Raw genomic sequence first — 25,395 nt, forward strand, 5'->3', positions numbered from 1 at the left:
CTAAAAAACACTCAGCTAACAAGATGACTAAACAGACTGGAAATCACAATCTTTTAATATCTACCTCCTCCCTCTCTGTAAAACAAAACAAAATTAAAAAACAAAACAAAACAAACCAAGAACAACAACAACAAACAACCTGCGACACGAGAACAATTCTACTTTTAACTTACTTTGCATAACAGATTTGTTCCTAAAATGTTACACACATTCTAGAAATTTAGAGCTAACAGGAATACCAGAGATCATCATGTTCAATTCACTTTCTTTCTCTCTCCATATGTATAGGTAGGTATGTATGAGAGTATGAGGTCACTGAGAGATGTGAAAATCTTGCCCGTGAGCATAGATCACAGAGGTAGTGGAAATAAGAAGAAATATTTGAATCCATGACTTCTGGCTCAAAATCAGTGTATTTTCCACTTACCAAAAAATCATGTAATCCTTAGTTTATAAATTGAATTTTCGGAAATTGGATCCTAATTTAAATGTATCAAGAATTCAGAGAATTAAGTTATAAACTAACCAATAAAACTATTGGCTTCAGTAAAGGAGCAAGATACAAAAGAAAGTCACAAAAAAATCAGAATTTCTATATATATTACTATTAAAAAAACAAGATCAAAATATAAAAATATCATTCATTAAAAAGGCACAAAATATCTTGGAGTAAACCTATTAAGGCATATTCAGGATTCATATTCATACAACTATAAAATATCATTTATAGGAATAAAGGCAGATTTTAATTGGAATTATCTATTGGTTATGGCTAGACTGGATGAATATAATAAAAATGATATTATCTAAATTCATTTACAGATTTAATGTTATACCTAGGAAACTATCAAGGGGATACTTTACAGAACTAGATAAAACAACAAAATTCTTTTGGAGGAACAAAAGTTTTAGAATATCAAGGGGAATAATGAGGAGAAACAAAAGTAGACATGAAGAAGTATTCTAAGATCTGAAAGAACATCATAAAGCCAAAAATCATTTGGCAACTGGTTAAACTAGTTAAAAAAGGAAAAAGCACGAAAAAGAGATCTGTGAAATAGACTAACAAAGATCCAGAAACAAAAAACAAAAACATTTTAACTTCAGTGTTCAATAAACTCAAGAACATAAACTAGATAGAGGAAGGATTCCCTATTGAGCAAGAACTTCTGGGAAAACTATAAATCAGTTAGACAGAAATTGGGCATACATAAGCAATTTAAAATATACATATATATATAAACACACATAAGTATGTATATAAACAACATATGTGTGTGAATATATATATACACATACATGTACATATATCACTATCAGTCCTATAAAGATAAGCAATATAAAGGATAGTAATAATAAATGTAATAATAATAATAGCCAGCATTTATGTAATATCTACTTTGTGTCAGACACTATGCTAAGCATTTCACATTTTATCTCTTTGATTCTTACAACAATATAGGGTTGCTCAGTCTTTTTAGTCTTATTTGATATTCTATAAACCCATTTGGATTAGTTTTTTTTAAACAAAGATTGGTGTGGTTTGCCTTTTTTTTTTTTATTCACTTTACACATGAAGAAACTGAGGCAAAAGGTTAAAATGACTTGCTTAGAATCATACAGCTAGTAAGTGTCTAAGACTGAATTTGAACTAAAGTCTTCCAAACTCTAGGACTGGTGCTATTATTATTCTAATTTTACAAGTAAAGAATCTGAGATAAACAGGTTAAATAACTTGCCCAGGATTATCCAGCTAGTAAGTGTGTAAGGCTGGATTTGAACTTCTGTCTTCCTGACTCCAGGTTCAGTAGTCTGTGTGTCACTTTAAGAAAAAAAAAAAATTAAAGGAGAAAATACCTTTAGAACTATAATGGGCGAGATTTAATAACCAAATAATGGATCAAAGAGATTACAAAGAACAATTAAAAAAAATTCAGTTTTTGCATGAACTCAATCCATGCAACTAGTAGAAGAAAAGTATGAATAAGTAGAAAATCTTTACATCAACTAATTCAAATAACAGCTTGCTATCTAGGACACAATCATGAGATCACAGCTCTTCAGCTGGAACTTCAGAGGTCATCTGGTTCAAACCCTTCATTTTTTACAGCTAAGAAAATGGAATTTCCTCTTTCCCTCTTCCTTTTCTTTTTCCCTCCCTCCTTCCTTCCCTCTTTCCTTCCATCATTTCTTTCTCTACCTTTACCTGTCTATCCACATAGAGAATCATATCCTTACCTGCAGGTGTTCTGCCTGAAGGAATTTTTGTTCCATGAAACTGCATGAGATACCTCAGGGTTTAAGGTCTAGTTTTCTTTCTTAAGGATTATACCTTAAACCCAAATCAGCCTAGTTCTTACTGACTAGCCAACTATAAGCCTCAGCCTAGCCTCATTTGAGATACTGTTTTGGCTCTGATGACTTACAGTGAATGTAAATAGCAATTTTTTTCTGGTTTGACCAGGAATTTTGAGAGTTTTCCCCTCCCAAAATGATTGTTTTTGGTTTTGTTTTTGTTTTATTTTTAACTAGGTAAAAGAGGCCATTGCCTCAGACAAACTGAGACCTGGAAAAAGCCTTAATTTTAAAAAATCAAAGTTTCCCATTGTATCCAGGGCCATTTCCAGTCATCCTGATCTTTATTTTGCCACTGTACTCAGACAGTTCTGGAGGAGAAAGTGAGACTGATGACTTTGCACAGCCCTCCCTCACTTAAATCCAATTCATTTTTAAGTCATGATATCACCTTTCTGATGGCATGGTCCTCTTAGAGAAAGAAGGACAAACAACAATATAAGTTAATCCATTTCATGCCTAGTATCACGAACCAGGTTATTTGACTTCCTCCCCACTGAACTCTCCACTGCACTATACGTTTTCTTACTTAGACAACTGAGATAAGCATCTAAGATGACGTACAATTCATCAATACGTAAAGGATCCATAACTCTATTAACAAAATGGTTTTCAAAAGAATATAGTTTTCACAACTGCAAACAACTAAAAGCATACAAAAATGTTCCAAATCACTAATGATCAGAAAAGTACATGTTAAAATAGCTCTGAGATTTAACCTCATACTTACCACATTGAAAAATATGATTTATAAAAGAAATTGTATTGGAGGAATCATAGGAAGACAGACATTATTAATGTACTATTAACAGCTATGACAATCCAACTATTATGTAATATAATTTAGAATTATGCAAGACAAGTCAATGAACTTTTCACACTTTTTGACTAATTAGTCTCCCCTACTGGGCAAATATTCAAAGGAAGTCAAAGATAGAAAAAAAAGTTCTAGATATGCATTATGTTCATAATGGTCATAATTGATAAGGGGCTGGTCCCACTGAACAGAATACTGGAGAGACTGTTGAGCTTAGAATCATGAAGACTCATCTTCATGAGTTCAAATCCAGCCTCAGGCACTTAACAGCTGTGTAACCTTGGGCAAGTACATCACTTTTGCCTCAGTTTCTTCATCTATAAAACAAGCTGAAGAAGGAAATAGCAAACTACTCCAGAATTTTTGCCAAGAAAATATCAAAATAGGGCCATGGAGAGTTAAATTTGAACAAAAATTCAAAGTCAGGAAGCGTTGGAGTTAAGTCCCAACTCTTGTCACAAACTGGCTAAGAGATCTCGGCCAAGTCATTTTATACTTCAATGCCTCCAAACAACTGTGTAAAACTATGTAATTTCCACTCTGCAGTGATAGAGCAATTTCTTCCCATGGTATCTGATACATTTGTGAGATTCTAGTGATGAGGGTACCCATCACCTGAGGCACAGCATATGAACATAATGAAATATTATTGCACTATAAGAAATAAGAAATGTGAGTTCAGAGAAATCTATGAAGATTTATATAAACTGATGCAGAAGGAAGAATAAAGAATCAAAACAACACTACAATAATGGAAATGAAAACAATAAGACAACTGCATTAAGCTTAAATCCAATGACCAATAATAGTCATAAGGGATATATCTCCTTACTTTCACTAGGAAAGGGTAGACTATAGATGCAATATAGGGTCACGTGAGGCTATATTTAGTTCATTGTGTTGGAGTTAGTTTTGCTTAAATAGTTTTGATTTGTTACAAGGAACTGCTCATAGGAAGCTTGGGAGGAATCACAGGAAATGATCATGATAAAGAAATAGCATCAACATATAAAGAAATAGCATCAACAAGTTTGTTGTTTTGTTTTTTTAATTAAATATATTAGGAGAAGTTTTATTTAAGGGAAAGCTGTGGTAATTTTTTTTAATCCTTTCCCAGAACAAATGTTCATCTCCTAACAAATGGTGCATGGATTTGAATTTTCATGTATTTAGTTTTCCTGGAGGCAAAATATACCTGAACTTGATCACAGCATTTATTTGCATACACCATGATTGGGAACTCCAACTTGACATGTCCGTATAGGCACTGTACACAGTTTCCTGGGAACCCACGCCTTCAAGAACTGGTCTCTTGGGAATTAGTCATCAGCTTCCAAAAAGTGATAGTATAGCAGACAACAATTCAATTCTAGGTCAGTTATTTTTTCTAGTCCTATTAAATACCAGTTTCTTCATTAATGACATTTTGTGATGGATACAAAAGCTGGCATAATGTTTGCTGGGACCACTGCCAACCTAAGAAAAGTGGGGAGTATTTTTCCTTTCTTTCAAACACTCTCAGTTCACTGAAATCCCATAGGGCCACTTAACTTGTTGGGACTTCTTGAGCATCCCCATATAGTTCTGTCCTAGGGCTCTTTTCTATTGGTGTTCTTATCAGTTCTTGGGATCTCAATTATGATCTCCAGGACTCTAAGTTCACAGGATCTTAGAGGGTTGGAAGTGGCTAGAGATCCCTTAGTCCAATGTCTTTTAATTTAATAGATGAGATGACTAAGACCTCAGAGAGGCAAGTAAGTAGTAGTAGAACCAGGTTTTGAACCAAGTCCTATTCATCAAATCTAATAGGGTTTAGGTTTTTTGCCATGTTCCATACAGCTTCTCCCTTAACCAGATGACTTCTAAAGCTATATATTCAAACTTTAAGTGCTACTTCCAAACTATAGGTTTCTTTATTCTCCTGATAGCTAAAGCTATAATTAGTCTACACTAACCCATCTATGTATGAATGAATAACTGAATGAATATGTATTTCATTAAATGCCTGCTACTTGCCAGACACTGTGATAAGTAGTAAAAATACATATATAAAAGAAAAAAGTCATAGGCCTTGAGGAGATTGCACTCTAATAAGACAACTTAATACTTATAGAGACATAGGTAGATGGATTGGGGACAACTGGGTAGTACAGTGGAAAAAGCGCTAGCCTGGAGTCAAGAAGACTCATCTTCCTGAGTTCAAATCCATCTTCAGACCCTGCTAGCTGTGTGACCCTAGCAAAGTCATTTAACCCTATCTGCCTCAATTCCTCATCTATAAAATAAGCTAGAGAGGGAAATTGTAAATCTCTTAGCATCCTTGCCAAGAAAACTCCAATTAGGGTCACAAAGAGTGACTGACAAGACTGAAAAATGACTAACCAACAAAAAGTAGTGTTTTGATCTTAGAATTCACAGAAATGGAAAATGGACCCTTATTTAACTGACATTATGGTTCTCATAAAGGACAGCATGGAATAGTGGATTGGTAACTGAATTTAGTGTCAGGAAAACCTGGGTTCAGTTTGTGTCTGAGGCACTTGCTAGTTGTATGTCTCTGAGCAAGTAATTTAACTTCATTGTGTCTAAGTTTCCTCAGCTGTAAAATGAAGGTTTTGGATTCTGTGGTCACATCTAGTTCTAAATCTACGGTTCTATGATCCCAAAGCAAGAAGTGAAAGAGGGGAAGGGGGAAAATGTCTCAGTATACAGAAGATGACAACAGTAAAGCATCATCCAGTCCATGAGGCTAATAGCATTCACTCATTGCAACAGCAAAGAGCCAGGGCTGGAATTCTCGAGGAGCTGAGTGGTTTTGCTTCTACAGCCATATCTCAGGACCCTTCTGCAGCTTTAGCAGAGCAGCTTAATTGAAATAAAAACATGGAGTGTTAATTGTCAAGAAGACTCTCAGCTCCCCAAGGACAGGGACAATTTGGGGTTTTTTGTTTTTACTTTTCCAATTCTGTGCGTAGAAGAAGAGTTTGAGTTATTGTTGATTTCTCCTGGCATCAGAAACAATCTGCCCTTTCCTCAGACTACCTACCCCGAACCATCCAGGCAGAATGGAGCAGCGCAGAACCATCTGGGTGGCCAGAAGTTAGGCAGGCTCCTGAGGTCCATAAATCACCCACAGTGCAGATAATCATTACTTTACCTCATAAACAGGAGGGTGCTTAGATCAACGGCAACAAAAACTACCGATGATGTTGATGGCATAATTAACACATAATGCTTGAAAAATCATCAGAGTAACCTTGTCTCCACAAAGAACATGACTCTCCCGCCCCCTTACTAGGAAAAAAAAAAGTAACCGCAAACTCCAACCAATCATTGCATTTCCTTGGAAGGCTGTAATAAAGATGAGCAACAGCAGCTCTTGCTGTCTGTCGGATTTTAGACAAAGCGGACTCCTACATAAACATCTGTGTCTGTTAAGATCCTGCTGACAATGCAAATGAGACACCAACCTAACTATCATTCATTCTAACAACATTCTCTGTCCGATGAGAGTCAGTTTATCCCCAAGTTCCTGGAATGGCAAAAACACTGTCACCTTCTCAGTAATTCCGTTCATTCACCTCCATGATATTTTTGGCAGGGAAGCAAAGGTGGGGCCTGTTTTTAAAGGATTAGACTGGATTAAAAATGAGGAGCTTCTGGCTCCCAGACTCATGCCTTCAAACTCGTTGAGCTACATAGTCTTTTGTCCTAGTCCAATAGCAAAAGTTTTCACATCTTGCTGGTCAATGTGGACCGGTATGGGAAGTGGTAACTGCCTGTCTTTCAAACCTCAGTTTTTCTTCTTGTAAAATGGGACTATGACTATCTCACATGCCAATTCCATGAGAAGAGAGGAGTAATGATAATAGAAGCAGTAACAGTAAAAGGAGGTAACATTTATACAGCATCTAATATATACCAGATATCGTTTCTTGTTGTTCCATTGCTTCAGTCTTGGCCAAATTCCCTTAATCCCAATTGCGGTTTTCTTGACAAAGAAACTGGTATGGTTTGCTATTTCCTTCCCCAGCTCATTTTACAAATGAGGAAACTGAGACAAACAGGATTAAATGACTTGCCTAGGATCTAGTAAGTGTCTAAAAGACAGGTTTGAACTCAGAAAGATGGATTTTTCTGATTTCAGACCCAATACTATATCCCTTGTATCTTCTCAGGTATTGTGCTAAGTGCTTTTTAAATATTGTCTTATTTGACCCTCTCAATAACTCTGCAAGGTAGGTGCTATTATCACTCCCATTTTAAAGTTGAGGAAACTAAGGCAAAAAGGTTAAGTGACTTGCCCAAGTTCACATATCTAGTATCTAAGGTCAATTTAGACTCCAATCTCTCTAATTCCAGGTCTACCACTCAATCCACTATACAGAACAAACATCTTATTATTTCTAGTCCAGCGACTAAATATGTTAAAACCTAGAAATAGTAATCACTGATATACTATATTTATCCAAAGAGCGTGGCGATTCGTAGAACTCTCATTAACCCTCTTCAATTCCACTAGGTGCAAGAATAGTTATTTTCGGAAGGAAAAGAAAAGGAAAATCATGGCAGAAGTCTAACTCTTAATCACACACAAGATATATAAAACTTTACTTTTAGGAAATTCAAAAATACACAAGAATAACTGGTTCCCAAATTCTTTCTTCATCCACTCACGTGGAAAGCTGAGGGCAAGATGTGAAACGGATGAAAGTTTGTCTTCCTCCTGCTGCACTTCAGAACGTGAGACATCAGCCGGCAGGAGAGGGAGAATTTAAAGGGAAAGCCCTGCATGGCAGTTTTGAAATTTACTGTCTCTGTAACCCTAAGTAAGTCACAGCCTCTCTAGGGCTCAGTGTCCTCATCTATAAAATGAGGAGATTAGACTAGATGGATTCCTAAGTCCCTTCCAACTCAAGATATCTATAATTCTAAGAAACCAGACCTAATTCATTAGTCTTGTATGCAGACATATATCAACTGTCCTCCTCCTTCCCCCCAAGTTCACCAGAAGACATTCTACACTGGCTAAAGCCCCAGATGAAAAGGCTAGGTAATCACCTCCAGTTCCTTAAGACCCTTAGGAGATCCATCCCAAATGAATGCCCTATAGTCAATAAATCAATAAATGTTATTTAAGCACTTACTATATATCAGGCATTTTGCCAAGCATACAATACAAAGAAAGGCAAAAAACTGCTCTCCAGGATCTTGAAATCTTGCAAATATTTCTGCATGAACTGGCTATAAGTGGGATAAATAGGTAATAATCCAAATACAGAAAGCAATACAAAGACTGAGTTAATTCAAGGACCATTTCAGAGGATCAGGATAAATCTGATATTAAACTTGGAATCAGATGGCATGAGGTTGGAGTGTTAGATTTAAAAGCTGGACAATTTATATTACTTCTGTGAACCTCAATTCCTCATATATAAAAGAGACAGTCAAACGTACATTCTCAACTTGTGTAGTTATGAGTAAAGTTTTTGCAAATTTAAAAAGCACTAGAGAAATTAGTATTCCTGAAAAAAATCTAGACCTAATTTGGGACTAGTTCAGATTTCCAAAACAAATAACAGAAATTGGTATTTCAAAGTACTTTATGATTGGCAAAGAACTTTCTTTATATCAATCCTATCAAAACCCTAAACATATAAAAGTCTAATTAACAAGAAGGAGTAAGCAATTGAATTAAGTGAAAGATGAAATGTACCACATAAATCATTTGATTTCTAATCAAAAGAAGTTGCTAAGTATTTAAATTGGCTTTCAGTTTTGAGTAACTTCCAATATTTACAGTTCTCTAATCTTTACACCTGCTCCCTGACTACTGTCACCACAAAGACATGCCTGAGAACTTCAGATCAAATACAATGCCTAAGAAAAAACATTTACTGATTAAGTATTGCTGTTCTGCATTCAGTTATTAGGGAATGATATTAAAATCCAAATTTATTTCTGTAAAGAAATAGCTTATATCTCCATTTATAAGTCTTGTTCTTTGGTGTAGTTAAATTAAAAATCCTGGAATTCTTTAACAAGGTTAAAGGTTATTAAAGGTTGTTAAAGGTTATTTTTAAAAGATCCAAGTACAGCTACGAATAAAGAGAGTAAACATATCTAAACCATAGCATTTCAGAGCTAGAAAGGACCCTGTGTCATCTACCAAGTTCAACACATATTCTCTATAACACATTTAACAAAATCTTTGCTTGGAGACCTTCTAGAACAGAGAAACCCCTACCTTCTCAGACTGCCCATTCTATCTGAACAGCTTACATTGGTAAGAAGCTTTTTTTCTAATATACCTAAATCTGATTCTTTACTCCTAGATTCTGCCATCTAGAACCAAACAGAATACACCCAATTATTTTTCCTTGTGATAAACTTTCAAGAACTTGAAGACAAACAGCTAGACTATACAGTGAATAGAGTACTGGGCCTGGAATTAGCAAGACTCATTTTCTGAGTTCAAATCTAGTCTCAGGTATTTATTAGCTGTGTGACCCTGCAAGATAGTTACCTCAGTTTGACTCAGTTTCCTTATCTGTAAAATGAGCTGAAGAAGGAAATAACAAACATCCTGTATTGTTGTTCAGTCATTTCAGTCATATCTTATAAAAGAAGAGTAAGATAAAGCTGAAATGATTGAATAATAATACTTGAATATAGTTATCATGATCCCTTTAAGTCTTTCCTTCAGTTAATCGTCCTCACAATCACCATCATTGCTACCACTATCCTCACAACAAACATGAGAGGTAGACTCTGTCATTATTCCCAGTTTATATGTGAGGAAATAAACTGAGAGACAGTAAATACCTTTTCTGGGGTCATATAGCTAGTAAATATCAGAAGCTAGATTTGAACTTAGAGTTTCCTGACTTGAAATCCAGAGCTCTAAGCTCTTTTCCTCCTAGCTCCTAAGCATAATATGGCAAGCCTTTGTACTATGCTGGTTGGCTAAGGGAGTTCTCACATGGAAAGCACATTTATGATGTTGAGAGGATCAACTCAGATAATGTATTAAAGAACTTTGCAAATCATGAAAAGCTATATATTAGTTATTATTATTTTCATAAATAGAAAAAAATTAAATGTAGAGAAAATCATTGATGGGACCAAAAATATGACATTTTCAAACAAATCAAAAACACTGTCCTATTAAATGGTTTTTCTTTCTATTTCTGCTTTGCCAAAAAGTCTAGTGCCGCTATGCAGAAAAAGGATTCAGTTACCCATAAGATAAGAAAAGATTCTAGGGAGAAAGGAAACATGACACAAAGCTCCTATATAATATGAAAAGCTCAGAAGGTTGAATCAGGTTATTCCTCTCATTAGCCAACAAAGTGATCTGGCTCTCTCTTCGGTTGCGTAGAAATCAAAGGAGAGATGAAAGTCAACTACAAGGCTTGATGAAAAGCTGCTCTGACTCTCCAAAGCACTTTGAGAATGTGGATTGGGAGTCATGGACAAGGTCCCATAGGACCTATATCCAGGTCAAGACAGCACTACTGCTGCCCATCTGTTATTTCTCATTACAACTACATAATTGGGAGGTATCACAGAGCATCCATTTAAGTTGAAAACTCTGCCATTATTCTCAAGGACCTTACCAACTAATGGGGAAGATAAGATGTAAACATGACAAATTAAATAATATTTAAAAATTAAAATCTTGGGCAGAACATCAGTTGTCAAGGTGATCATAAAAGCAGATGCTGTAAGAAATTAAGAAAATGGAGAGAGTCTTTCAATTTACAGAGATTAGAGAAGGCTTCACAATGGAGACTGAATTTCAGTGGAGGACCTGAAGATGACCAGCATTTGCATAGTCAGAGAAAAGTAGAAAAATCATAATTGATAAGATAATAATCATATGAATACTGTACATTGCATAGGTTGTCATTTGTCAATACCATACAAGGTCGTGAAGAAAGTAAATGATTATACACTGAATGAGCTACATATCTTTTTTTTTTCTAATTCTACTACCATAAGATTTTGTAACTACAAATTTTACTGAAAGACCTGAAGATAATTAGCATTAAGAATTATTAAATAAAATAAATAATACAGGGAATGTATAAATGTTATTTTGTTGACTGTTTCATTAAGTACCTGTTAAACTTTCCCCGGTGGTCAGAGCTCTGTACTAGATAAAGAACAACACACACACACACACAGAGAAATCCCATGTTGCCTCCTACAACCTCTATCCCAACATCACTCCCTCAAATATTTATTTTTTTTAAGATCCTTCTCCATAATTAACCTGGCTAGTTTAAATATAATGCATCCAGAGGACAGAAACCAAAATGGTGAAAGGTCTCCAAATTATACAAAATGCAGATTAATTAAGGGACCTGCTTATTTGGATTGGAGAGGAAAAGGTAGTAAAAAGAAAAAGAAAACTGAGTAAAAAACAGAGTTCATTCAACCAGTGACAACAGTAGGAAGTCAATTGTTCATACCTTAAAAGTCAGGCACAACTGAAAGAGTGGCAGGTTACTGAAATTACAAGTATGATATGGTACTCAAGGGGAAACAACAAGGGGAAACAGCCCTGAAAGTTATAGAACTGTAAACCAACCTTAAGGTTAGCAACAAATGGCATACTTTTCTCTCTAAAGAGAGACTTTCATGTCTCTTTTAATAACTTTATTAAGTGAAAGGAAGAAACAAAGGTAGAAACCACTTTGTCATTAATGACCTGTTCTCAGTGCCTGCAGGGTACATAACATTGGATTACTTAAGAAGTTTATTGCCAGTAGCATAAATGTGTTTTATCTGACAACAGGGAAATGTCCAGAGACTCTGGGATACAGGTGTATGACAGGAAATAAACACAGACACACAGATATATAGGCACACATACACACACATGCACATATGCATGTACACACACACAGTCAATGCTATGACTACCATGAAGACAGAATCAATAAAGTACAATATCACTGTACAGAATAATGGCTCCATAAATATAATTAGTAATTAGTAAATATGCAGGGGGCAGTTAGTGAGGTAGTGGACAGAGGGCCACAGGAAGACTCATCTTCATGAGTTCAAATTCAGACACTTATTAGCTATGTAACCTTGGGCAAGTCACTTAGCATTGCTTGCCTCAGTTTCCTCGTCGATAAAATGAGCTGGAAAAGGAAATAGCAATCCACTTCCATATCTTTGCCCAAGAAAATCCCATAAAGGACTGAAAACAACTGAACAACAATAAATACAATTATCCCACTATAGATATAGTATATTAAGGGTAAAGAATGTTTCTAATGTTTGAAATTTTGTGAATTTTTTTGCTTTATGAGCTGCCCTCCTTGTTGTACACAGTTAAATTGAACCTATAAGAACCCAGTTCCTGAAGCGTGTTACAGAATGACTGAGGTGGAGAGTTGGAAGGAACCTGGGTAGCCACCTCATCCAACACATGTACAAAAAGAATCCCTACTGGACTAGTGATTGTCCAGCCTAAGCTTGAAGACTCCACCATTTCTCTAAGTAATCATTCCACTGTTAGTTCTAATTGTTAGGATATTTTTCTTTATATCAAGTCTAAAATGGCTGCTTTACAATTTCCAGCCATTGCTCCTAGCTCCGCCCTCTGAAACCAAACTGAACAAATCAAATCATTCTTCTCTAGGACAGCCCACATGTTCCCCTTGGGTGTTCTTTTCTCCATGATAAATAGGACTATTCCTTCACTGATCTTTAACTTGTGTGAACTCAAGACCCTTTATCATCCTAGCTGCCCCACTCTAAAAGTTCTCCAGTTTATTAAAGTCCTTCTTTAAAATATTCTGATAATTTAACCTGGTCAACTTTTTCCAGCCTTTCTGGACATCACAACAGCAATTCTCATATGTGGCTGTGGGAACCAGAAAATTCTGATTTTGATATCGGGGTTTCCACTCTCCGATGGCCCAGGAGTGTGAAATTTGTGTCTCCCTCTGGATCAGTCCATTTGGTATAAATTCAAGAAGAATTTTTCCTGTCTTTGTGATTGCAAATGAATGGGGACCCCCTGGTGATTTAGAAGGAACTGGGCAACTTGCCTGAGATAGAGGCGACAGGTGCAAGTAAACTGACCCTAGACTGGATGATTCTAATACTAGGGTTCTGAGGATTCCCTTGTGTCTCTTCTCAAGGAGAAACTCCCTAGGGAAGAGGATCCTACCTTCTGTTTTACTCAACCAGTGATTTAACATGCTCTCTGACATTTAGAAGCATAACATCTCAAGTAGAAATATGAGATTTGTATGTTAACAGTTAGAATCACAACTATATTCACAGAAGTCAGGATCAGTGGTAGGCAATGGAATAGATGTGATAAGTGGATTAAGGACATATTGAAGGTTTTGAAGATGGGATTACAAAGTTTACATGCAAAGTAAATCAGAGACAAAAAGGTGAGGTTTAACTGAAGGATGAGGGTTTCAAGGGGAAGAATTGTGCTTAGTTTTAATATATTGGGCAGCTAGGTAGCACAGTGGATAGAATGCCAAGTGTGGAGTCGGAAAGTCTCATATTCCTGAATTCAAATCTGGCCTCAAACACTTACTAACTGTGTGATCCCAGGCAACTTACTTAACCCTCTTTGCCTCAGTTTCCTAACCTGTAAAATGAGCTAGAGAAGAAAATGACATCTTTGCCAAGAAAACCCCAATGGGGTCATGAAGAATTAGACATTATTGAAAATGACTGAACTGCTTATAGACTTTCCCAAATGGGACAGAATACAACTAGGCACGAAATAGTTTATAAAAGCAAATTAGTAGAATACACAAATAGTCTACCTAAGATTATAAAATCATAAATGAAAATCATAAGAATTGTTAAAAAGATTTGCCACTCCTTTTTATATTCAATTTTTAAAATATTTTATTTCATTAAAAATTCTTAATTACATGTAAAAATTAACATTCATTTTTTTTTATTTGGAGTTCCAAATTGTTTTTCTCATTCCCATTCTCTGCCCACCTTGAGAAGGCAAGCAATATGATATTGATTTTATATGTGAAATCATGCAAAACACATTTCCATATTAGCTATGTTGTTAAAAACAAGAAAAATAAAGAAAGTTTTAAAAGTATGCCTCAAAACGCATTGAGTCCATCAGTTCTCTCTGTAGAGATGGATAACACTTTCCATCATGGGTTCTTGGGAATTATTTTGGATCATTGCCTTGATCAGAGTAGTTAAGTTTTACAAAGTTAATCATATTTAAAATACTGATGTTAGTATGAACTCTGTTCCCTTGTCTCTGTTCACTTCACTTTGTATGAGTTCATATGCATATTCCAAGGTTTTTCTAAAAAACACCCCGCTCATCATTCCATAACTTGCTAACAGTACTCCCAACTGATGGGTATCCCCTCAATTTCCAATTCTTTGCCACTACAAAAAGAGTCCCTATAAATATTTTCTGCATATGAGTCCTTTTCCCTTTTCTTCCATTTCTTTAGGATACAGATTTAGTAATGATATAACTGGATCAAAGGGTATAGCCATTTGGGCATAGTAGCAAATGGTTACATTTTTCTATCTTTAACTCTTGCTAACAAAAGTTCCAAAAGTCTGCTGTGGAGAGAAACTATTTTCTTCATTTACATCAAACATAAAAGCTAATATAAGTTTCAATTAGAAACCCTTTACAGGAGATGCGGGAGGGGTGTCAAAGTTCTAGACCAGCAATTTCATCAGTGTGGAGAATATCTGGCATAGAAACTCTCTTCAGTGTATTCTTAGAGAGTTTAGGAGAGTTAAGACACTGAGTAACTTAATCACATAATTTGTGTCAGAGGCAAGATTTGAACTCAGATCCCTTTATTGCAAGGCTAGCTCTCCATCCATTGTACAAGACTACCTCCCACATGAACTGAAAATTAAAATAGAAATATATAGCACTATAACATCATCAAAAGCAGAATCTTATTGTTAAACTGTATGCTTGTTACAGTTTTAAAAGTATTTTCCTTTTAATCCTGAGATGTATTTCTACAACATCAAGTTATGATAAACCCCCATCTTTCAAGAACTGATAATCCAAGATAGATAACCATATTTATAAAGATATGTTTCCCAAAATGGATGACCATAAATTGGGGGATGGCTCAGTATGTTATGAATGGAATAGAATATCACTATGCTGTTTCACTGTGAAGAAGCAATAAATATGATAAAATGGAGACAGAGATATGGAAAAATAGAGGAAAAGAGAGAGACAGAGAAAAAGAAAGAGAAAAACAGAATGAGAGTGAGAGAGAAAGAAAGACAGAGAAGCATGGTAAGATTATATAAACTGATTCACACTAAGTAGAACCACCAAAAAATATGATTGCAATGTAAATTAAACAATGTAAATTAAAAAAACAAAACAATGAAAACAATAGTGCAAAATTATGATGATCAAGTTTGTCTGCAAAAGCCTCTTTGGCCCTTTGGGCAGGGGAAGCTAAAAGGACTAAGGACTAGAAATAACAGTGAAGAGAAACGTCTAATGGACTTTCTCAACTTGAGGGGCTATTTTTACTAATGTTTCATTTTTTTCTTTTTTTATTCTTTGATAACATTTTGATCATAATCACTAACTCTCTAGAAGACAAAAAGAGGAGAATACATTGGATAATGTAAGTGATGTAAAACAAAAGGCATAAATAATAATAAAGAATTTTAGAGTTTCCAGTTGCCAAAAAAGAAAAAAAATGAGAGCTGTCATTTTAGTTACATATCCAATGAAACCTGCTTCTATAAGAAGTTTAAAGCCTTGTGAATCAACCTTATTTGTCATTGGGGAGGATGGAAAAGAAATGAAAGAATGATTTGGCTGATCATCTCCTTTTACTACAGGCAATCAGGGTCACTCCCAGCACCTTCATTGACTTTGAAATAAATATAATCTACTGTGAGTTCAGGACCAGTGGGACCAGATATTTCTGTTGAATTTAAAATAACATGCTTATGGCTAAGCATATAAAACTCATCTGAGGAATGCATTCCTGTGGTTCTGAGGAAGGCAGCAGACCTGTGAATCATATAACATCAAATTAACAAGGTTTTACAGTACCTGTATATTAGACTATGTCAAATCCATTTAGTCTTGGACAATTTCCCATCTCTAGACATTGAGCTGGTTATTTCCAGAAAAGGAAATTTAAAGGCATGGAATATCTTCTAACAGTACCCAGGTGGGACAGTGTCATTTTCATGTGAAGAAAAAGCAGAAAGAATAGGAAGTAAGATACAGGGAGTAGAAAATTCTTTGTGATGAGCAGGGAATTCATATCTCCTCACAGCCTACAACAGAGAGATCTACAGTTGCTATTTCTGTAGCAGTAACCACAGATTTAGAAACAATCATAGTTCAGTCCCACAATTATCTACCTTCCTTCCTACATTCATCCTCAGGTGACATTAATCAAGATATGTGAGAAAAAGAAAATATTTCAGGCATCTCTCAGAAAGCAACACCCACACAGTGAATATATTGAGTTTTCTATCTTGGCCACTTTAAAAGTCAACTCTAGAGTTAAAAGAGCAAAAGGGTTGGCAACCATACCAACAGATGCATAGAAGATGATCACGTAGAATGTTGTAGGCTAGCTCCTAGACTATGAGCATGAAATAAATCAAAACGGGGACAGGCAACAAGGAAGACTGTTACCCACACTCACCTCTCTCTTCCTTAACCTCCTTTTGTACTCATTTTCTGTGCCATAGAATTAGCACTTCATGAGGTACTGTCTTACTCTCCAGTTGTCTGAAACATATCATTTAGCACTTTGTGTCCAATTATTTTGCCCATAAATTGTTTCAAGTCTATGTCACAAAAAGCAGTGTGGGATAATGGAAAGAGAGCTGGTGTAGAAGTAATGAAGACCAGGATTCAGGTTCTACCTTTGGGACATACTGGCTTTGTGATGCTAGGCAAGCCACTCAGCCTTTGATGTTTGAGGCAGCTCTAGAACACTTTTAATGGAGGAGAAGAGGAGGACCTGCCTGGGTAGAAGAAGCTTTTCACCAGGAGCTACTTACCCCAAATAGTCTAGGCCCTAACCTGTGTGTTAAAGAACTATTTGCTGGGTAGCTTTATCTACTTCATTCATTCAAAAAGCCTTGATTGCATACCTGACAAATGTATATGACTATTCTAGGTAATGTGAGGGAAGGTTAATTACCTTTTATAGATGAGACATCGTGCTAAGTACTTTATAAATACTGTATTATTTGAGCCTCACAACACCCCAAAGAGGTAGGTGCTATGATCCAGATTTTAATAGATGAGTAAAGTGAGGTAGTCAAAGGTTAAATGATTTACCCAGGATCCCACAGCCACGTCATAGTGTCTAAAGCTCCATTTTAATTCTGGTGGTGCTGATTCCAAGACCAGCTATCCACTGTGCCATATAGATGTTTCCCATTAAGATGCTTCTAAGAAAGCAATACATAACCCATTTCTTGACTTCAACATTCCTATTATGTTGAAATAGGAAGGGGTAAAATTCCTAGGACTTTTAAAGCACTTTCACACACAAAAATGAATATTATGCCCACCACCACAAATAACTTTTTTTTCCCCCTGAGGCTGCCGTTAAGTGACTTGCCCAGGGTCACACAGCCAGGAAGTGTTAAGTGTCTGAGGTCAGATTTGACTCAGGTTCTCCTGACTTCAGGACTGGTGCTCTATCCACCTCGATGCCCCACAAATAACTTTTTAAAATACATCAAGTATATTTATATCTGTTCTTTTAAAATTCAATAACAAAACACTTCATTCACATAAAGTTTTGAATATTCTAATAGAGACCATAGCCAAGACAATGGACAGTGCATGAAATTATTAGTGGCTCAAATACTGACAAGAATTACAAAAAGTCAGTGTCAAAATACATTAAGATTCCACCTAAAAGATTGTTCCTCTGTTGTTAATTTGGCAATTAAAATGTTTCACATTTTTTAAATGAGATTGGATATAATTATAAAGACAAAGGTAGCTTTGAAACTACAACCAATATTTATTTTATTTTTATTACAGTATCACCACTGACACTACATATTTTATCATGGAAATGAGAGCTACCATTATCATTGTCAGCTGTCAAAACACTTCCTGAAAGCCAAGGTCATAAGCCAACACTAATCCAAAGATAATGCAATATTTAAAAATGCAAAACTGTCCTCAGAGCAACTCCAAAACTCCTCTTACATGATGCATAACAGGTTTTGTTCTGTTTAGACAAAGCCTTTTTGGTGCTACAATAATTAAAAGAAAAACACATGAGAAATCTGCATTTTAATTTACACTATCATTTTCTTCTGGTACAATCCTCAAAGAGTTTTATTAAATGAAGTAACTCACACCCTGCCCACCTACCCACTCTCATTCTCCATTCTTATTATTCTCAAACCTTTGAACGGTGTTGCTGGTTGGCATTTTTATGATTAACTTGATAACTCCAATGCAGGGAACTGGTTTGAAATATGATTATTCTTTCCCCCCCCCAAAAAAAAAGAGATGAGTCAAGCTCACATATCTCAAGGGAAAAAATAGTATTTTTCTAATTAAGCTCTTCTCTGAAGGCATAAAAGTAAGCTCATATCCAGTGATCTACCTCCTTCTTATGTAATTTCCATAATGGAAGACAGAAGGAACCTTCTTGCCCTTAACAAAAATAAATGGTAAATCTCCCTCAAGAATAATTTATGATGTTTATTGTCTTCCTATTTTCCTATCCTCCATTCCTATTAGATTATTTTTCACACTGCTAGATATATCAAATTCTTTTCTGCCTTTATCCCCATGAACTGGTCACTTGCTTTGTTCAATTGATCTTCTAAGATGTGTTTTTCTTTCCACAAAAGGTCAAGGTAGAAACATTTAGAAGTCTACTTGAAACAGGTTTTTTTTTTTTTTAAAAGTGAAAGTCCATAGATTATCCTGGCAGTTTTCTACAATTGTGTACTTTTCCAGTTTTAAGTCACTATTAATATTTTATCACCATTAACCTTTATCATCATATTCTATACTCTGCAAAAAGGAACACATTTCAAAGAAGGGTTAATCCTCAGATGATTTTAAATGTTAAGATCATTAAAATACACTATACCAGACAGCAAAAATTGAAGTAAGCAAAATAAAATATTAACTTTCTAGAAACCACTGAGTGTTATGAAACTAACCCCAGAATTTCAATAATATGACTTAGTTTTCATTTATTTTGCTGAATCATACTTCCAACAGCATATTCAAACTGGATAGCCAGACACACAAGCACCCTAAACAAAAATGTTGGGTTAAAAACAAATAAGCAACAAACAAAAACAAGCAAAGTCAAAAGATGGGCATTGTTTGACTTCCTTGCTTTCATTTTGCCTGAAGCTCACACACTAGCAGGTACTCATGCTGGGTAACAATTTTAGCAAGTTTGGTGCCCTGTCATTAATAAGTCATAGTGCAGCAATTACTGCTAACTACATGAGCCACCCTCCCTTCACCACAATAAAAACAGGCAAGCCTTATTCTTAATTTAACATTGTCTGAGTGAGAGGGGAAAAGGGAGGAGGACCTACATGGGGAATGACATTGCCCACAGTTGACATCATATTAGCAGAGAAATCTTTAACGGGAAACATGCAACACATCATTTCACATCTGTCCAAACTGTTCTAACAGGTCTTTTTGGAGATCTGTCATCATCTTCTTAACTGCCATGATAACTCCTTGACATAGATATGAGCAGAAATGACTGAGTCTTTTCTATGCCATCCAAAATGTGAGATCACATGTCTTTGTGCTGGGGAAAGTGTTCTGACTGAGAAACCCTGGAGACTGACATGTGGATCCTATTGTACATGGGGCGATTGGAAGAGAAACAGAGAACCAGAATTATGCTAATTCTCCTGACAAAACATCCCCCCAGGACTACCCACACTGGAAGTTTAAAACTTTATGTCAAGGATCAACCTCCTAAAATAAGGAGTGGTTGCATTATTTTAGCTTTACTTCAATAAAATGATCAGTGGAAAGTAAACTTAAAACCAGAAGTTTTAAATTTCTTACTCATGAATATAACAAACATCCAACCAGTCTGAGCAAGCGGTTTACTTAAGACAAACATATCATTACTCTTGACAACCAAAGTGCAAACAGAATCCCAATTAAGGCATGCTCCCAACTGTTTCCAACAGACATAAGTTTTTCACATCTGTGTTGTTTGTCCCATTATTGGTGTTTTCCATTCATCACCTCTTACCCCAAATTCCAGTGAAGTTGTTGACTCTCTAAAATCAGCATTCCCTTCACTGTAAAATACCTCTCAACAGTAGCAAGCACACAGTGAACACTCAATAAAGCCTATTGATTAAGTGCCTGGGAAGTATGTGGTCTCCCATCTAATATAAATGAAGTAATGGGTAAGAAGAGCAATGACAGAAATGCCCAAAGGAATCCCTCGGCAAGTCCCTGTGCCAGCTCTGCCCTAGTGGTAGAGAGAGCTCTCATCCATCTCAGCTAGCTACAGTTTCCAGTTAATATCACTTTGTTTCACAGCCCACCCACGATTCTTGCTCATGTTCACTTTGTGCTCTGTCAAGAGCGGAGGGTTTTTAGTCAAATATGATTTCAAAGGCAGAAGGTGGCCTGAAACAAAATTAATCAACTTCCCACTGTTTCTCAGCCACATGCCTGTTTGGCTGAAGAGGAAATTTTTAAACAGCACAGGCAAATTCCTACCAAATTGGAATGTGACGTGAAGCAAGTTGGGGAGAAGCTGTGGAGGGGCTAACTCTTGCAGTTTCCAGGTACAACTCTCCAACTGACTCAGCACAAATATCATTCACTAACATGCTCTAGACGATCAAATTACAACTCGTAGTACCTTCATCTTTGGTTCTCCAATTCCTGAATTCCTAAGAGATTAATTGCTAAAACCTGTTGATGGAAAATCTCCTATCTACTTCCTTCCCTCTCACAACTCATGTATCCATCACTCTCATTAAGGCTCTTGTCATCTTTTTTTTCCCTGGGCTTCTGTGATACAATTCTTTTTGATTTATAAACATCCGATTTCATCCTTCTCCAATCCATCCTCCACTCAGTTGTCAAAATAATCTTAAGACACAAATTTTGAACACATCATTTCTCTATTGAAAGAGCTTCAATAGCACCTCATTGCTTCTGGGACAAAAGTAAAGTATTTAGCTTCACCTTTAAAGTCCTGTATAATCTAACTAACTATTTTCTAATCCTAAACTATTTTCTAGCATCATTTCATTTTGCACAATCAGTGTTACAGCCCAACCAGACTATACTGACACTAGAACATACACTACCAACTTTACCCTCCATGAGTTCATCTAGCTTCTCCCCCACACCTAGAATGCCCATCTTCTGCATTGACACCATTGGAATCCTTATCTTTCCTGGAAAAATATTAAGAAACCTAATTCAGAGGCAGGAAGATCTACATTCAAATCAGACTACAGATATTGCCTAGCAATGTCACTTATCTTTTCAGAATCTTTAGGTTTCCTAATCTACAAAGTGGGAGAAAATATATCCAGAGTCCCTTTTCACAGAGAAATTATGAGGATAATATGAGATAATGAATGAAGAATGCTTTGCAACTTTAAAACAAAATATGTGTTAATTATAATAATTCTGATCATTTATATATAATGTATAATGTATTATTATTAATAACACTGATTATTCACAAATACATGATTAATTTAATTCTGACCAGGTATCTAAATGGCAACTCCCAATAACAGGAAATTGTGAACTAAATTCAGAAATATATTTCTTCATAAGGAACATCCATTTGGGGCAGATCTTCCTTTTCTGGGGAATATATGGAAAACTAAGAGTTCTATAGAATAAGAAGACTTAGAGAGGCTGTGATCTTGCATTTGTGAAGGAGGAACCCAATCCAATGAAATAATAGACAACACAGAGTATCATGATAATGATAACAATATTACTAATAGCCAGCATTTATATAGTACCTATTATGTATCAGGCACTGTGTTAAATGCTTTGTCAATATTATTTCATTTGATCCTCACAATAAATAAATGCTGTTATTATCTTCATTTACATATGAGGAAACTGAGGCAAATAGAGGCTATATGATTCACTTAAAATAACTGATATCTAAGGCTGGGTTTGAACTCAGGTTTTGGCTTTTTTTTTTAATCACAAGCTCAGAATTCTACTGCATTATCTAAATCATGGAGAAATGATTCCTTAAACTAAGCAAAACCTGTCCTCAAATCCAATTCTAGAGCATTATCATCAAGCTCAAGAGGCTGAGTAATTTAATGCTGTGCCAAAAGAGCACAAACTATCTGAAATGCTTGTGATCATGGGTCTGACAGACTGCATCTCTAATCTTGGGGAGATTCTCATTCAGAGAATCTTATAACTAGAAGGCAGAGCACTAAGTGATTTATTTTCCTCCACAGCAATTCATTAAACAGATAAAAATATCCTATATAATAAAATACCCTAAACAATAAAAAGCCCTAAGTCTTATGTCAGCCCTTTTGATTCCATTAATGATGTAGTACAGTGATAGCAAAAAAGGACAGAAAATGATGAAAATCACAGTTTTTATCCCAGCTATGAACATTAATTTAAATGTAGGTACTTTCAAGGGGGGATGCAATAGTAGGAGAACTTCATCAGTAGGAGAAGTGGCCCCGAAGCTGAAACTTGCAACAATTCCACTAGTTTTAGCATATGTTTGAAAAAAGTTTTAATGGACTACAGCTTCCATATATGTCAATTGTTTACTATAGTGGCCAAAAGAACAACAATCAAGAGCTTAGATAGCATTAGAAAAGCACTGTTGGAAGAAAAAAGAGGAGTGATATACCTACTATATTATCCTCTAGTTAGATGACATCTGGAAAACTATGTTCAGTTCTAGAAATCTCACTTTAGGAAGGAGAATTAATAAAGCTGGTTCTAAATAAATAAATAATGAGTTAAATTAAAAATAAAAGATCAAAAGCCATTACATATAATTATAACAGTTATAATCATGGAAAAATAGTAAAGACTACTGACATTTCTTAGGAAGTTTTGCTGTTCGGTCTAACTGGTGACTCTGTTTTTTGTTTTTATTTTTGTTTTTTTGGCAAAGATACTAGAGATACTAGAATGGTTTCCTTCTCCAGCTCATTTTATAGATTGAGAAAACAGAAGCAAACAAGTATAAGTAGCCCAAAATCACACAGAAAGTTTGTGAGGCTGAATTTGAACTCAGTTCTTTCCTGATTCCAAGGCTGGTATTCTATCCACTGTACCACCTCAACGAACCTCAGAAAGCTTAACTTCTGCAAAGGAGTCCCCAAAAGCCTAGAAACTGCCTTCACCACTAAATAGTTAACCTCTGACAAATGGAAAAATATGGAAGATAAGGATAACATTGTGGATCCCAAGGTAATCTGTAAAACATTATGGAGATATACGAGTAGTATCCTCTTGTAAAACATTAAAATTGTCACCCAAATCCTCAGCAAAAACATAGCACATCAATTCCACAAGAAGAATGACATGAAATATAGGGAGTGGATTCCTTTCTGATTGACATCACCAATTTTTGTTGTGAAGTTAAGAATTTGTTGTTTATTCAGTAAGGAATTCACCACACTGGACTGATGTTTAGCACACAAGTTTATATCTTATAATATTAATGGTATTATTGTTATTGTTATTATTATGACTTATCCCTTATATTATGATTATGATTATTCCTTATCTACAGGGATATTATGAGACACTTCACCAAAACCCTGCTTAAGTCAACAAATACCATGTTTATAGTGTTCTATTCATCTACCCTTAAGTAACTTCATGCTAAAAATGAAACGAAGTTAATTTGACCTGTATTGTTCTCTGAGCTTACTTTGACTCCTGTTTTCATTTCTAACAGCTGTTCAATGATTTTGCCAGCAGTACTTATCTGTAGTTTGTCAATCTTATTTGTCCATAAGCTGTAGAATTAAATATTTTGAAACCTAGGACATGGCCCTTCTCTATGAAAATGAACTTACAATATTTTCCAAAGAAAAGATTCACTGGCAATGGAGATAAAGTATCAGACAAGTGATCTCAGGAGTATATTTGTTAAGTCCCTATAATTTGTTGAGGAAATATGAAGTACCAAGAATACAAAGGCAAAAATGAAACAGTTCCCACACTTAAGAATCTTACATTTTGATGAGGTAGGCTATATATGAGGCACAAAATACAGGGCAAGATAATTTGAAGAGAATGAAAATTACCAACAATCAAGGGGATCAGCAAGAGTTTTCAGAGAAATTGGCACCTCTTGAAGGAAGAGAAAGAATAAAGAAGTTATGAGGAAGATAGAATGAATTCCATAAATAGGAGACAATTTTGCAAAAAGATGTGCAGTGAATAGAGCACTAGCCCTGAAGTCAGGAGGATCTGAGTTCAAAGTTGACCTTAGACACGTAATAATTCCTAGTTGTATGATCCTGGGCAAGTCACTTAACCTCGGTTGCTTCAGTCAAAAAAATATATATATATATCAACAGGAAATGGAGTGCTGAGTCTGGGAAATATTTAGTTAACCAGTTTTGCTGGAACATAAAGCAAATGATAGCAGTAAAATGAAATAAATCTGGCATGTCATCTGGAGATAGACTATGTAGAACTTTAAATGCTAATGGGTTGTTGATTTCTCTTACTGTGGACCTTTATAGCAAAAGCTGGGTGACTACATGCTGTGTACATTGTAGAAAGGACCGTTTTAAGGTGGTGGCGTTCAGTTGTGTCCAAGTCTTTGGGTTTTTCTTGGAAAAGATATAGGAGTGATTTGCCAATTCCTTCTCCAGCTCATTTACAACTAAGGCAAACGGGTTAAGAGACTTGTCCAGGAGCACACAGCTACTAAGTGTCTGAGACCAGATTTGAACTTTGAAGATGTCTTCTTGATTCTAAGCCCTGTGCTCTATTCACTGCACTACTAAGCTGCATTCTGTTCAGATTTAGCTTGGACTACATAGGTTCTAACTCATTTTTCAACTGGTCAATTTCATTTGGTCAAACTGAGTCTAAAGACAGTAGGGAGACAATAGGGACAAAAATGTAGATTTTTAGTTAGGGGATTGACATGATTCCTTATGAAATTATTTTTACAGCTATGAGGAGGATGAATTGAAAATGGAAAAAAGAC

At 35.6% G+C, this 25,395-nt stretch overlaps 1 protein-coding gene across 15 annotated transcripts in view; it reads right to left on the minus strand.

The window, feature by feature from the left end:
- LDLRAD4 (low density lipoprotein receptor class A domain containing 4) overlaps window positions 1-25,395 on the minus strand; it is a 565,990-nt gene that overhangs the window by 365,995 nt on the left and 174,600 nt on the right. The window lies entirely within an intron of this gene.

The sequence above is a fragment of the Sminthopsis crassicaudata genome, chromosome 1 (assembly GCF_048593235.1).
Source record: "Sminthopsis crassicaudata isolate SCR6 chromosome 1, ASM4859323v1, whole genome shotgun sequence".
Lineage (NCBI taxonomy): Eukaryota > Metazoa > Chordata > Mammalia > Dasyuromorphia > Dasyuridae > Sminthopsis > Sminthopsis crassicaudata.